We start from the raw sequence: 13,607 nt of genomic DNA, 5'->3' as shown, positions 1-13,607 counted from the left end.
TCATATATTGCTGATTTTATTTAGTGATATATTTGAATTTCTTTTTCTTTATACTTTGTATATTCATTAGTGGTTTTTGATTAGTGGTTACCATTAGGCTTGCACATAACCTCTTCTGCATATAGCAGTCTATATTAAGTTGATGGTCATTTAAATTTGAACACATTCTTTTCTCCTCTACTCTCCACATTTTAGGTAAATGTTATTATATATTATATCCTTTTACTTTTTGAGTTGACTGATTTTTTACAAAAATAATCATTTTTACTACTTTTTTGTTTCCTACCTTTATGCTGTCACTTTAGTGCTCCTTTCCCCTCAAAGAGTTCCCTTTAAAATGTCTTGCAGGGCTAGCTTGGTGATCATGAACTCCTTTAGTTTTCATGTGTTTGGGAAACCCTATCTTTCCTTCTATTCTGAATGAAAGCTTTGCTGGGTAGAGTATTCTTGGCCACAGATTTTTCCCATTCTGCCCTTTGAATATATCATGTCACTGCCTTTTAGCTTGCAAAGTCTCTGCTGAAAAATCTTCTGCTAGCCTTAGAGGTCTTCCCTTGTACACTACTGCCTCTTTTTGTCTTATGGCTTTTTAAATTGTTCCTTTATCACTATATTTTGCCAATTTAATTATAATATGTCTTAGTGTGGGTCTGCTTTTGTTGAATTTGTTGGGAGTTCTCTGTTCCTCCTGGATCTGAATATCTGTTTCCTTCCCTAGACTGGGGAAGCTTTCCACTATTTTCTCTTCAAATAAATTTTCTGCCCCCTTTTCTCTCTTCTTTTTCTTCTGGGATTCCTAAAATACAACTGTTATTACACTTGATGAAGTCACTGAATTGCCTAAGTCTATTTTCATTTTGCATAATTTTTTTCTCTCTTTTGTTCAGCTTGATTACTTTCCATTAATCTTCCAAGTCACTAATGCATTCCTCTGTTTCTTCTATCCTGCTCTTTATTCCATCAAGCATGCTTCTCATTTCATTTTTTGAATCCTTTTATCTCTGCTTTGTTATTCCTCATCTCTGTGTTAAGGGTCACACTTATGTCTTTCACTCTTATTTCAAGTCCAGTGAATATCCTTATGATCATTACTTCAAATTTATTATATGGCATGTTGCTTGCATCTGTTCTGTTTAGATCTCTGGCCATGGCCTTGTCCTGTTCTTTCATTTGGATAAATTTCTGTTTTCTCACTTTGTCTGCCTCTCTGTGTATGTTTCTATATGTTAAGAAAGTCAGCTATATCTTCTGCTCCTGAAAGTAGTTACTTTATAAAGAAGAGGTCCTGGAGTGCCCAGGAGTTCAGTGTCCCCTATTCACCAAAAGCTGGCACTTCAAGAGAGTATCCTATGTGTGTTTTTATGCTATGCTGTTGTATCTGAATCACTTTTCCTTTCAGTACCCTCTGACTGCCTAGTGTGGGCTGTGCTTGTTCTCTGTGCTGTTAGTGGGACCTAAACAGACCAGTTCTGGCATACCCACTGGGAACTTGGGAGTGGGGCGGCAGTGTTAACAAAATTTGCACTGTGCCACTAATCCTATGCTAGATCCCAAAAGGCACTGCAGAGGCTGGAGGCTATGCACCAGAGTACCCAGGAGGCAAGGCTGAATGTGGCATGCAGTGATAGCTGGGCATGGCCAGGCCCATTGCATTAAGAATGGGTGTGGCATGGTGGCTGGACACTGCATGCAGTGCAGGGCAGCAACACTGCACCGAGTGGTTGGGTGGGGTGTGGGGAGGGCACACATGCAGCTTTAACAAAATTTGCCTTAACCCCAGGGCCTGAGGTAGCAGGCTTAAAGTCGGTGAATCCTTAGGACAACTTAGCATAGCACACGACTAGCAGATTAGGTAGCAAGTATCTGTGCAGCTCCACCTCCTGGAGATGGCCCTGTGTTTATGCTGGGGGTATGGGGAAAGAAAATGGCACCTGTCCCTCATTTTCAGAGAAGTCCCCTAACACACTCAGAAATCAGTATAAACAGATATGTCTCCTGTTTGGCCCCTGTGTTGTGTGAACTGCTCTTTTTATGTTGCCTCTCCACTCTTCTATGCCAGTCTTTTCTGTTGTCTTTTTAAGAACAGCAAGTCGGCTATCACTTGCCCTCTAGGCTATCCCAGTGCTAAGTCAGTTGACTTTTAAAGCTCCAGGCTCCAAGTCCCACTGGTTTTACAAACTCACAAAATTCAACCCCTCTGGTTTTTAAAGCCAAATGTTATGGGGATTAATTTTCCCTGTGTAAGCTCCCTGGTGTGAGAGCCCATTGCTCAGCCTTCTCTGTGTACACACAACTCCCTCCCTCCTGTGGGCAGGCACCCTGCCCTCTACCTTTCTGACTTTCCTAAACTTTCAGACACAGCTTCTTTTCTATATTTACATTCTGTCAGTCTGAATTGCATTCCAGTTCATTGGCTTGGAGGTGGATGATATTTAGTTGTAAACATGGGATGAGGTGAGTTCAGGGTCCTCCTACTCTGCCATCTTGCCAAGCCCCCCATCTTACCTATGTTTTTTAAGGCCTCTTTTACCCTTTTTAGTTGTTAACCACCTTTTGGTAGTTTAATAATTCTTTATTTTTAAAAAAAGATTTTATTTATTCATTCATGACAGACACAGAGAGAAAGAGACAGAGACACAGGCAGAGGGAGAAGCAGGCTCCATGCAGGGAACCCGACGCGGGACTCGATCCTGGCTCTCCAGGATCACGCCCCAGGCCAAAAGTGGCCCTAAACCGCTGAGCCACTGGGGCTGCCCTAATAATTATTTAGATTAAATTACTGGTGTGATTTCTATTTCCTGATTGGACCATGATCAATTCACTGACACAGAGAGTTTCTGAAAAACTAAATTGACGTACTCCATGTAATAATGCAAATAATATCAATGCCTGACACTAAGTATTAATCCAGTTGTTATTCACTATGATGATATCTCTACAAAACCATGGGTGAAAACCCTTAAATAAGGGTTTACCTATAAAGGTACATCACAGTAAGAAAATATAGGAAATATAGGAAAATATATGGCTTGCTTTCAATTCTACCACTTTCCCTAAAAATGAACTCAGAAGAATGTCTGACCTTTGAACAGGAACGTCGGCAGAATGCTATAGTGAAAGTAGAATTGTATATGGAGTCACACGATCCAGATCTGAAATTAGAAAACCTGAAATCCAGCATTTTGATGTCCCTGGCTCTGGTTTTCTTTTTCAATATTCCTCTGGCTATTCTGGGTCTTTTCTGATTCCACACAAATCTTAAGATTATTTGTTCCAACTCTGTGAAGGAAGTCCATGGTATTTTGATAGGGATTGCACTTAACATGTAAATTGCCTTGGGTAGCATAGACATTTTCACAATATTAATTCTTCCAATCCATGAGCATGGAATATTTTTCCATCTCTTTGCGTCTTCCTCAATTTCTTTCAGAAGTGTTTTGTAGTTTTTAGGGTATAGATCCTTTACCTCTTTGGTTACGTTTATTCTTAGGTATCTTATGCTTTTGGGTGCAACTGTAAATGGGACTGACTCCTTAATTTCTCTTTCTTTAGTCTCATTGTTAGTGTATAGAAATGCCACTGATTTCTGGGCATTGATTTTGTATCCTGCCACATTGCCGAATTGTTGTATGAGTTCTAGCAATCTTGGGGTGGAGTCTTTTGGGTTTCCTATGTACAAGATCATGTCATCTATGAAGAGGGAGAGTTTGACTTCTTTCAAGACAGTGTGGTACTGGCACAAAAACAGATACATAGATCAATAGAACAGAATAGAGAACCCAGAAACTAATATTCGACAAAGCAGGAAAGACTATCCACTGGTAAAAAGACAGTCTCTTCAATAAATGGTGCTGGGAAAATTGGACAGCCATGTGCAGAAGAATTAAACTAGACCATTCTCTTACACCATACACAAAGATAAACTCAAAATAGATGAAAGATTTAAATGTGAGACAAGAATCCATCAAAATCCTAGAGGAGAACATAGGCAACACCCTTTTTGAACTTGGCCACAGCAACTTCTTGCAAGACACATCTATGAAGGCAAGGGAAACAAAAGCAAAAATGAACTATTGGAACTTAATCAAGATAAAAAGCTTCTGCACAGCAAAAGAAACAGTCAACAAAACTACTAAAAGACAAACCTACAGAATAAGAGAAGATATTTGCAAATGACATATCAGATAAAGAGTTAGTATCCAAGCTCTATAAATAACTTATTAAACTCAACAGCAAAGAAACAATCTAATCATGAAGTGGGCAAAAGACGAACAGAAATTTCACCAAAGAAGACATAGACATGGCCAACAAGCACATGAGAAAATGCTCCGCACCACTTGCCATCAGGGAAATACAAATCAAAACCACAATGAGATACCACCTCACACCAGTGAGAATGGGGAAAATTAACAAGACAGGAAACCACAAATGTTGGAGAGGATGTGGAGAAAGGGAAACCCTCTTGCACTGTTGGTGGGAATGTGAACTGGAATAGTCCCTCTGCAAAACTGTGTGGAGGTTCCTCAAAGAGTTAAAAAATAGAACTACCCTGTGACCCAGCAATTGCACTGCTGGGGATTTACCCCAAAGATACAGATGCAATGAAATGGCAGGACACCTGCACCCCAATGTTTATAGCAGCAATGTCCACAATAGCCAAACTGTGGAAGGAGCCTTGGTGTCCATCGAAAGATGAATGGACAAAGAAGATGTGGTCTTTGTATACAATGGAATATTACTCAGCCATTAAAAGGACGAATACCCACCATTTGCTTCAACATGGATGGAACTGGAGGGTATTATGCTGAGTGAAATAAATCAATCAGAGAAGGACAAACATTATATGGTCTCATTCATTCGGGGAATATAAAAAATAGTGAAAGGGAATAAAGGGGAAAGGAGAGAAAATGAGTGGGAAATATCAAAGAGGGAGACAGAACATGAGAGACTCCTAACTCTGGGAAACAAACAAGAGGTAGTGGAAAGGGAGGTGGACGGGGGGAAGGGGTGACTGAGTGATGGGCACTGAGGTGGGCACTTGATGGGATAAGCACTAGGTTTATGCTATATGTTGGCAAATCAAACTCCAATAAAAAAAATATGGGAAAAAAAGAAATTAGATAACCATGTCTATTGAACTATGACCAAAACCAATTTACCCATCACATCCCTGCTTTTTTCCCTGTATGATGTGGTGATAAACATACCTATCTCAGGGTTTTCTAAGGCTTCAATGACAAAAATATATGAAAAGACATTATATTTTACTAGTGCTATTATTAAAGGTATCTGTTGCTGCCTTTATGCCTATAGTGTTGCCAAAGTCCTTGACAATGGTATTAAATATTTATTATTATTCTATAACTACTAGTCAATAGCTTATTGTGTGCCAGGTCCTTATGAATTATTTCATTAACTATCACAGCCCTACTGTACAAAAGCATCTTTGTTGTCATCCTTCATGCCTATTAACCTCACACCTCACATTCAATCCAACAGTGAATCTAAAATCTACCATCATAATACAGTCAGACTCTGTCCACTTCTTAGGACCTCCACTCCACCATCCTGGTCTAAGAGACTGCCTTCACTCCCTGGATTCCACAATTGCTTCCTAATTGGCTTTTCAGCTTCTGCCATTCCTCCACCTGCCACTAGCATGCACTCCACCCATTTTATACTCAAAACAATATCCATAAGATCCTTTAAAAATTTAAATGATGTCATGTCACTTTTCTACTCATAACTCTTCAATGGCCTGCCATCCTGTAAACTTAGAATAAAGTAAAACCCCTATAATGGCTTACTGACCTTTCACAATATACTACCATATGTTACTTTTCTGACTTTATCACTTATTCTCCATTTGTTCCCCATAGTCCATTCATGCTGGCCTCCTTCCTGTTCATAGAACATGCCAGGCAGAGCCCTGCCTCAGACCTTTGCACCTATCTGCTCTTACATTGGCCAAGAACACTCTTCTCCCAGATGACCTTCCATCTTACTCACTTGCCTCTTTCAGGTCTCTATTTAAAGGCTGCTTTCTCAGCAGCCCGTCCTGACTTCAGTTGTAGTTATTCAGCACCCCCAGTGCAATACTTTCTCTCTCCTTTTCTCTATTTTACTCCATATTAATTGTCACTATCTGACAGCTATGTCAGATACAATATACTTATAGTACATTTACGAGTTAGGATTCCTTATTTTGCAAATAATAGAAGCACAATTCAAGTTGGATTAAACAAAAGGGAATCTGTTTATCAAGTAACTAGAAATTCTAGAGGTAGGACAAGCTTTGGAAGTATATGATCAAGCTCAGTCTTTATTTCCTATCATTCGCTTTCTACTTCTGTGTACATGCTTTATCTTCCAGTAAAAAAGTTGCTACAGAATTTTAGACTTTTCACCTGTATACAATACTAACCTGGATGTATCTTATGCAAATGAGCTGCACATCACTCTGATAGGACCAACCTTAACCAATCACAGAGGCCAGTACAATGTCATGCACTGATTGACTTTGGCTCATGTCATTGCTCATCCCTGAACCATCTTTGTGGCAAGGGATACTATGTCAAATACAGGCTAAACACAGAGCTGGGGATGATGTTAAGCCTACTCCCAGGGAGCAGGATAAGTGCTGGAAAAGCAAGTATAATATCCGTAACAGCACTATACTGTGTACAGTACCTAATTAGAGAAAACTGCATCTCAAAGATCAAGTGACACAGCCAGTAAGTGGTAGAGCCTGTACTCAAAGCCAACACTGCCAGTTAAACTACATCTCAGTGATCACACATCAACATTAACATTAACTCCTCATAATCCCTGATATTTTCTCTCTATTAAAGAGGACATGTGCTTAAACGAGTTGATCAAAAGCAAATGTTCAGGCAATTGGATAAACATTAAGGGTATTCATAAGGAATAGAAAGATTTCTTCCCTCCTCACACTTTTTACCACTTTCTCTCATTCTCAATGGAAAACAGTGTAGTGTGTCTTCTGGCATAGTAACACTTCAAGGTCGTGCTATGAAATAGAGTACAATTTAGTAAGAGCAAAGTTGATTTTCCTCATACATTCACCATTCTGATTAACTTCAAAAAGCTTTAAATCTGCTAGGTGAGATTTATTCTTGTCCTCCCAGAATTATCTTGAGACCTTCTCAGACTCCTCTGAGGGAGTCAAGACCTAGAAATGAAAAGAGAAAGGCAGAAAACAGTGGAGGCAACCAATGTGAGGTGAATATCTCTTGCATCGAAGTCTGCTTTTGTATGAACTGATGGGAACCTCAATGCAGCATCCTCAGAATTCTATTGTGTTCCTGACCCACTGGTATTAATTGTTTTCCTTCTGGTACCTGCACTCCCTTTCAGCATCATAGAGATATGAGCCAATGCTTGTCACTCAGGCCACCTAAAATTCTTTCTTAAACAGCATCATAAATGAGGTATATTTGTTTACCTGGAATTTTTTTTCCTTAGGTTTTTCTTGAAGGCAAACAACCAGAACCACAAGCAGTTTTACAAAAGAAAAGCAGTTTTCCTTCCAGTTTTATTTTTATAGCCTGCTTGTTTTTAGGGCCAGCGAATTCAGCAGGTTGAGATACTCAGGGTGGATGGCAGTCACAATCATTATCCAAAGGCAAAACTGGTATCTCAGAACCTATCAGGCTGTAGCTATAGTTTATTTTTTCAAATGATAGTACCCTATTCAGACATATATATACAAGGATTATCTGCTACTTCTATGCTGATTAATACAGCTTTAAAAGGACTTTTTTTAGTTTTCTCTGACAATCTTAGCATTTGTCCACCTAACGAACCTAATGTCAGGTGCAAAACGCAGAAGTTGAACCCTGAACTCCCTTCCCTGGAATCATATGATTTTCACATCTGCATTAAAAGTGGATCTGTTTTTAAGCAGAGTAAGCATTGAAAGGGAAATGCATTTTGTGTTTGATGTTTGAAAGTATAGTCAAGAGAAGGGCACACTTACTTCAAATGAGTTTAGGTTTACAGCATCTTTCTAGATCAATTATTGAAGGAATCATTCATAAAGTGAAATTTTAAGAGCTGCTTAAAGAAAATGAAGGCAAGTATTAAGAAGTAGGTGAACTAAAATTTATGCCAGTATCATATTACTTACTTAGATGTGTTAACTTACTTAATTTAACAAAAATATTATGAAGTAAATATATCCCCCAAAAGAGAAATCTTTGGGTTATGAAGGACAAATGTGCTACCCAAATAATAGAGATAAATTCTAACCGAGTTTCAACGGGACTTAAAAGCCAGTGAGTACTGATAAGTATTTCCCAAAGTATGTTTCAAAGAACAATAGTGCCACAGAAAGTTGAAAACCAATACTTTCAAATCTGAACAAATGTGTAAAACAAAGTTAGTTATTCTTTTAATTGCAAGATGAGACATTCATATACTAATTGTGGTGTGTATCTTTAAGACAAGATACAGTTGTACAGCATTTCCAGAATTCATTTGACCATTGAAACCCTTTGCACAAGCATCTTGGGATACTAGTATGTGTTCCATGGAATATTTTTTGAGACACAGTCTGACTCTCTGCACTAGCACTCACAAATAGAATCAATATTAACATTAGAAGCTCAGATGAGCTTTTATGCTTAGAAGTTTTCATTAAGCTTTGCATATATAGATCAATGAGGATCAAGTGCATCAATAGAAAATACGCTAGCCCACGTTCTTGCTGTCTATCACACAGTATAGTGGACCATTTTAAGCCAAATAGACAAAATGGTTCACTTGCCAAAATAAATAAGAACATGCACCAAAGGCCCATAGTATAGCAAAGTGAAATAAAATTCTTGCCAACTCAACCTTTGCAACGAAGAAAAAGAGAAGGAAATATGATGGTGGTAAATAGCTCTATCAAAGAGCTTTTAGGAAAGGGATTTTATAAATTTTCTATTGTAAATAATGTACAATAAAGTAAGCTATTTGATCTTTTCCAATGATTTTAACTGAAGGACTGTAATCCTAGGGGACAGTGTTGACAGATAATTGTCCATCAAGATCTTGGTAGTCATTATATTCACCAGTGTGTGCTTGAGGTCTGTATAGAACATGACTTACACAAAGCAAATCCCACAGCATCCTTTACTGAATCAAAAGCTAGCTAGGTTTTAAAACTGAATTGCCAGAAGGTACAATGATAATCATTTCAATTTTGAGATATGGGGATAGTTTACAATTCAAGCAAGTGGTTTTATATACATACACATACGTGCATGTCTGTTTACATATAGGTTTATATACATATAAATGTTGTGTGCATGCACATATATTCTGATTTCTTTCTCTCCCTTCTTCCTTTTACCCTGAAATTCCTATAAGACCTCAAGCTGGCCCTTATTAATGGAAGCTGATGTTTTCAATTGTCCATAAATTTCTCATCTTGAATGAGGTTATTCTGAATTATTTCTCATAGGCTGTGCACTACAGTTGAGCTTTACAGACTTGGATTTGATTCCAAGTCACAACACACAATAGTTATGAGAACCTCATTCAAGTTATTTAACTTTTTAAGATTCAGTTTCCTCTTCTGTAAAATAGACTTGCTCTGAATATGAAATTATATGTTATTGTAAAGTATGCAGCAGAATTTGAGCATATAAGAAATGGTAGCTATTATTAAGTTCTGGTGTTGCGAACATGAAACCCATCTAACATTGACAAAGGAAATCTACAGTACTGTACTATTCTTCTCAAACGTTTCCACAGAGGTATCTTTAACAGCAAAGAACAGTAACTTATGTCCCACCATTTACATTCCCAAGGCATTTGAGTTCTTAGGCCCAACACAGAAAAATGAAGACATTTCTTTAGTGTGTTTTCATCTTCTAAAACTATGTAAATTTTCTTTTATATTCAATAATATCTCCTTGTTTAATTTAATATAAAAATACTTTCAAATCACTTACCACTAAGGAAAATTAATGGTTGTAGAAGACACCAAGCAGCCAATAACAAAGTTTGAGAAGTTTAAAGAGCCTGTATTAGGTCATACAATCAGTTTGTAGTAAATTCCCCTTCACTGTAAGCCTAGAATATTATGGCTTGGCTGTGTTCTACGATTTCGTAACTAAATATTTATTGAAGGCTGCCATGACTGTGCTCAGAGAATCTGGGTAAGCCTAGCAAAAGCCTTTCTCATTAAGGGTTTTAATGAGAAGGGTGGTGGGTTGAAACAGCATCATAATAAGTAGAATAAAAATCATAGTCAAGAGGAAAAAGAACAGTTATGCAAGAACCTTGAGTCAAGTAGAAAATAATGAGGTCAAAAGAGAAGTTAAGCATCAAGAAATGGATCACGGCAAGCAAACTGGGAAGGAGGTTACAAATGATAGGTTTTCATATTGACTATGTAGTATGGGAACAAGTAAACTAGGGCAATGCTTATCATGAACATATGATTATGCAAGGTGCCAGAATCTATGCAAGCCAGAAAGGCAAGGTCTTTATCCCTTAAAAATCTAACGATTTTAAATGAGACAACAAAGACAAACATAAATATTTTATCTTTTCTCTGTTTTAGAATACAATATTAAAATAGCTACCACCTACTGAACTAGTACCAGGCATCAGGCCCTTTCTAAACATTTCATAAGCATTAACTCAGTTAATCTTTACCAAAAGTGGATATAATTAATTATCTCATTTTACTGATCTAGAAATAAGCTTAAAGAGGTTAAATAACTTGCCCAAGATAGTATATCTAATAAGTAGAAGAGTCAAGCTCAGGTAATCTAGTTCAGTATCCTTATATTTCACCACCAAAACATCATGCAATTAGAAAGTGGAATACAGACTAATAAAAAAAAAAAAAATGAGGTCTCAGGGATTGGAGGCTGAAATATCCTAGACAAGAATGGTATATTTGTCAGAGACTTTCAGTGCAAGGGGAGGAACACAACTAAAAATAGTTTAAGCACAAAAGGATGAATTAATCCATGAAACTAATTAATTCAGAGGTTGCTAGGTTCAGACAAAATTGGATCAAGTAATGCAAATTATATTATTAGTTCACTCTCTCTTACTTGCCCCATCTCTCAGGTTTGATTTTCTCTGTGTATTATTCTAATTCTATCATGTTACAAATTTACCCATGGATTTCTTCAATGCATCCAAGGAAGTTGGCCCATCAAAAAGCCCATCAGGAGCAGCCCGGGTGGCTCAGCGGTTTAGTACCACCTTCAGCCCAGGGCCTGATCCTGGAGACTTAGGATCGAGTCCCACATCAGGCTCCCTGCATGGAGCCTGCTTCCCCCTCTGCCTGTGTCTCTGCTTCTCTCTCTCTCTCTCTCTCTCTCTCTCATGAATAAATAAATAAAATATTTAAAAAAAAAGCCCATCAAAGTCTATAATGCCCCATCCCAAAAACCCATAGAAAAAAGAATGTCTGTCTCCAACACCCATATGTACATCCCAGGGAAGGATTATGATTGACTCTGCTTAGATCCCCCAAACAAATTATTCTGGCCAAAAAAAAAAAAAAAAAATGGAGAATTAAGCTGGGTCAGGCCTAAGTGACAATGGATGTCCAGACATGAGCGTTTTTTTTATAATAGGGGAAAGGAGCAGAGGGATAAGAGAAAAAGTGTTCTGTTAGCTAGAAACAATAGCTAGTAATAAAGTCCATTACAAATGGCATATAGAATTTGCTTGTCTTGAGTCATGGGACAAAATGGCAGACCTAGTAGTTTGGCTGGGCTGAGACAGGCAATTGACTTTCAAACTAACCCAAATAACAATCATAGTGATTTCAAGAGTAAGCAATTGTATACCACTTTACCGTTGAAAAGCATTTTCCACACATTACTTCCTTTGAAAAAAATGATCCACTTTCCTTTCACTTTTGCCAGAGATGGGTTCTCATTTGCTGTCATCTCTTCAGAGATTTACTCTAAGAAATATTGATTAAAATGTCTAATGTTTTACTTCTCCAAAACTAGCTTTATAGGATATGGATGATATAAACACTCCAGAAGCTACACTGTTTAGCTTTGATCTCAGCAACTGTCCTTTTAACACGCTACTATGTACCTCGCACATCTGAAGCTACTCTCACCAAGCCATTAGTCAACATTTAAGAATCTACTGGGTAATGCCCTCTTGATAAAGCTAAAGTAAAATTTTTTAATGTTCCAAATAGGACCCATTAGTCTCGGCATATAAACTCACGCATGCTATAAATGTAATGTTGAGACTATAAAAAGAGTGCTGACGTCAAAACTATTTTAAATTTATAATGTTTACATAAAGTATCTCAACATGGAAAATTAAAGTAAACTACAGGCATAGATACCAGGAAAATGTTCAGCATGCTTTGGGTAGTTAACACAGATCAACAACACAAGTAAAATGATATATTTACTCAGTGTGGATGATGACTGCTTCTTTCCTCAAGTCCACATTAGCTACTTGACTGCTCTGGCTCATGCAGAGCTGGCACCTCCTCTGCACCACCCCTTTCACCTCTTGGTAGTTGGAAATTAAGCTGTTATCATTTCTGGAAGGAAACTTGCCAGCAGATCAAGCAGGAAGTGCAGTAGGAGGTGGAAGAATGGGTGACATTGGGCAACAAAGTGGCCACACCTGAGCATGGTTCTGGTTGGTGAGAATCCTGCAAGTCACTCCTAGGACCTCAACAAAACCAAGGTACCTACAGAGGTGGGAATAAAAAATGAGACAATTGTGAAACCAGTGTCAATTTCAGAGGAAGAACTGTTGAATTTAATCAATAATCTAAATAATGATAATGTAGATGGCCTCCTTGTTCAGCTGCCTCTTCCAGAGCACACTGAGGAGAGAAAGATCTGCAATGCTGTTTCTCCAGACAAGGTTATTGATGGCTTTCATATAATTAATATAGGAGGAATGTGTTTGGATCAGTATTCCATGTTATTGGCTACCCCATGCAATGTCTGGGAAATAATTAAATGAACTAGCATCCCAACTCTAGGGAAGAACATGATTGTGGCTGGAGGTCAAATGTTGGAATGCCCATTGCAATTCTATCACACACAGATGGAGTGCATGGATATCCTGGAGGCAATGCCATTGTTCTATATCTCATCAATACACTCCCAAAGAACTGAAGAAACATACAATTCTTACAGACATTATGGTCTCTGTTGCAGACAGTCCAAATATGATCACAGAAGATATGATCAAGGAGGGAGCAGTAGTCACCCATGTGGGAATAAATAGAGTTCAAGATCCCCTAATGGCTAAATCCAATCAGTTGGAAATGTGGATTTTGAGTCAGAAGGAAAACCAGTTACATCACTCCAATCCCTGGGGGTGTTGTTCCCATGGCAGTGGTGATGCTAATGAAGAATAATTATTGCTGAAAAAAAGGCACCGAGGCTTGAAGAGTGGGAAATACTGAAGCCTAAGGAGTAGCAACTAATTAACTGTTGTGTCTTCCGTCATGAACAACATGCCAAGAGAGTTTAAGAGGCAAAACAGGCCAATAGAAATGCAATGTTTTTTCATTTATTTTACTGAAATGATTTAAAATGATGTTTTATATTTACCAGAAGCTTAAACAGGTGGGTGTTTGT

General features: G+C 38.0%; 1 pseudogene; it reads left to right on the top strand.

Moving 5' to 3' along the window:
- The window catches only part of LOC112652176 (bifunctional methylenetetrahydrofolate dehydrogenase/cyclohydrolase, mitochondrial-like), a 31,083-nt pseudogene extending 17,689 nt beyond the window's left edge, over positions 1–13,394 (top strand).
- The last annotated feature ends 213 nt before the right edge of the window (positions 13,395–13,607 follow it).

The sequence above is a fragment of the Canis lupus genome, chromosome 13 (assembly GCF_003254725.2).
Source record: "Canis lupus dingo isolate Sandy chromosome 13, ASM325472v2, whole genome shotgun sequence".
NCBI lineage: Eukaryota > Metazoa > Chordata > Mammalia > Carnivora > Canidae > Canis > Canis lupus.
The sequence above is the reverse complement of the archived record's forward strand: the minus strand, read 5'-3'. Positions and strand labels throughout refer to the sequence as shown.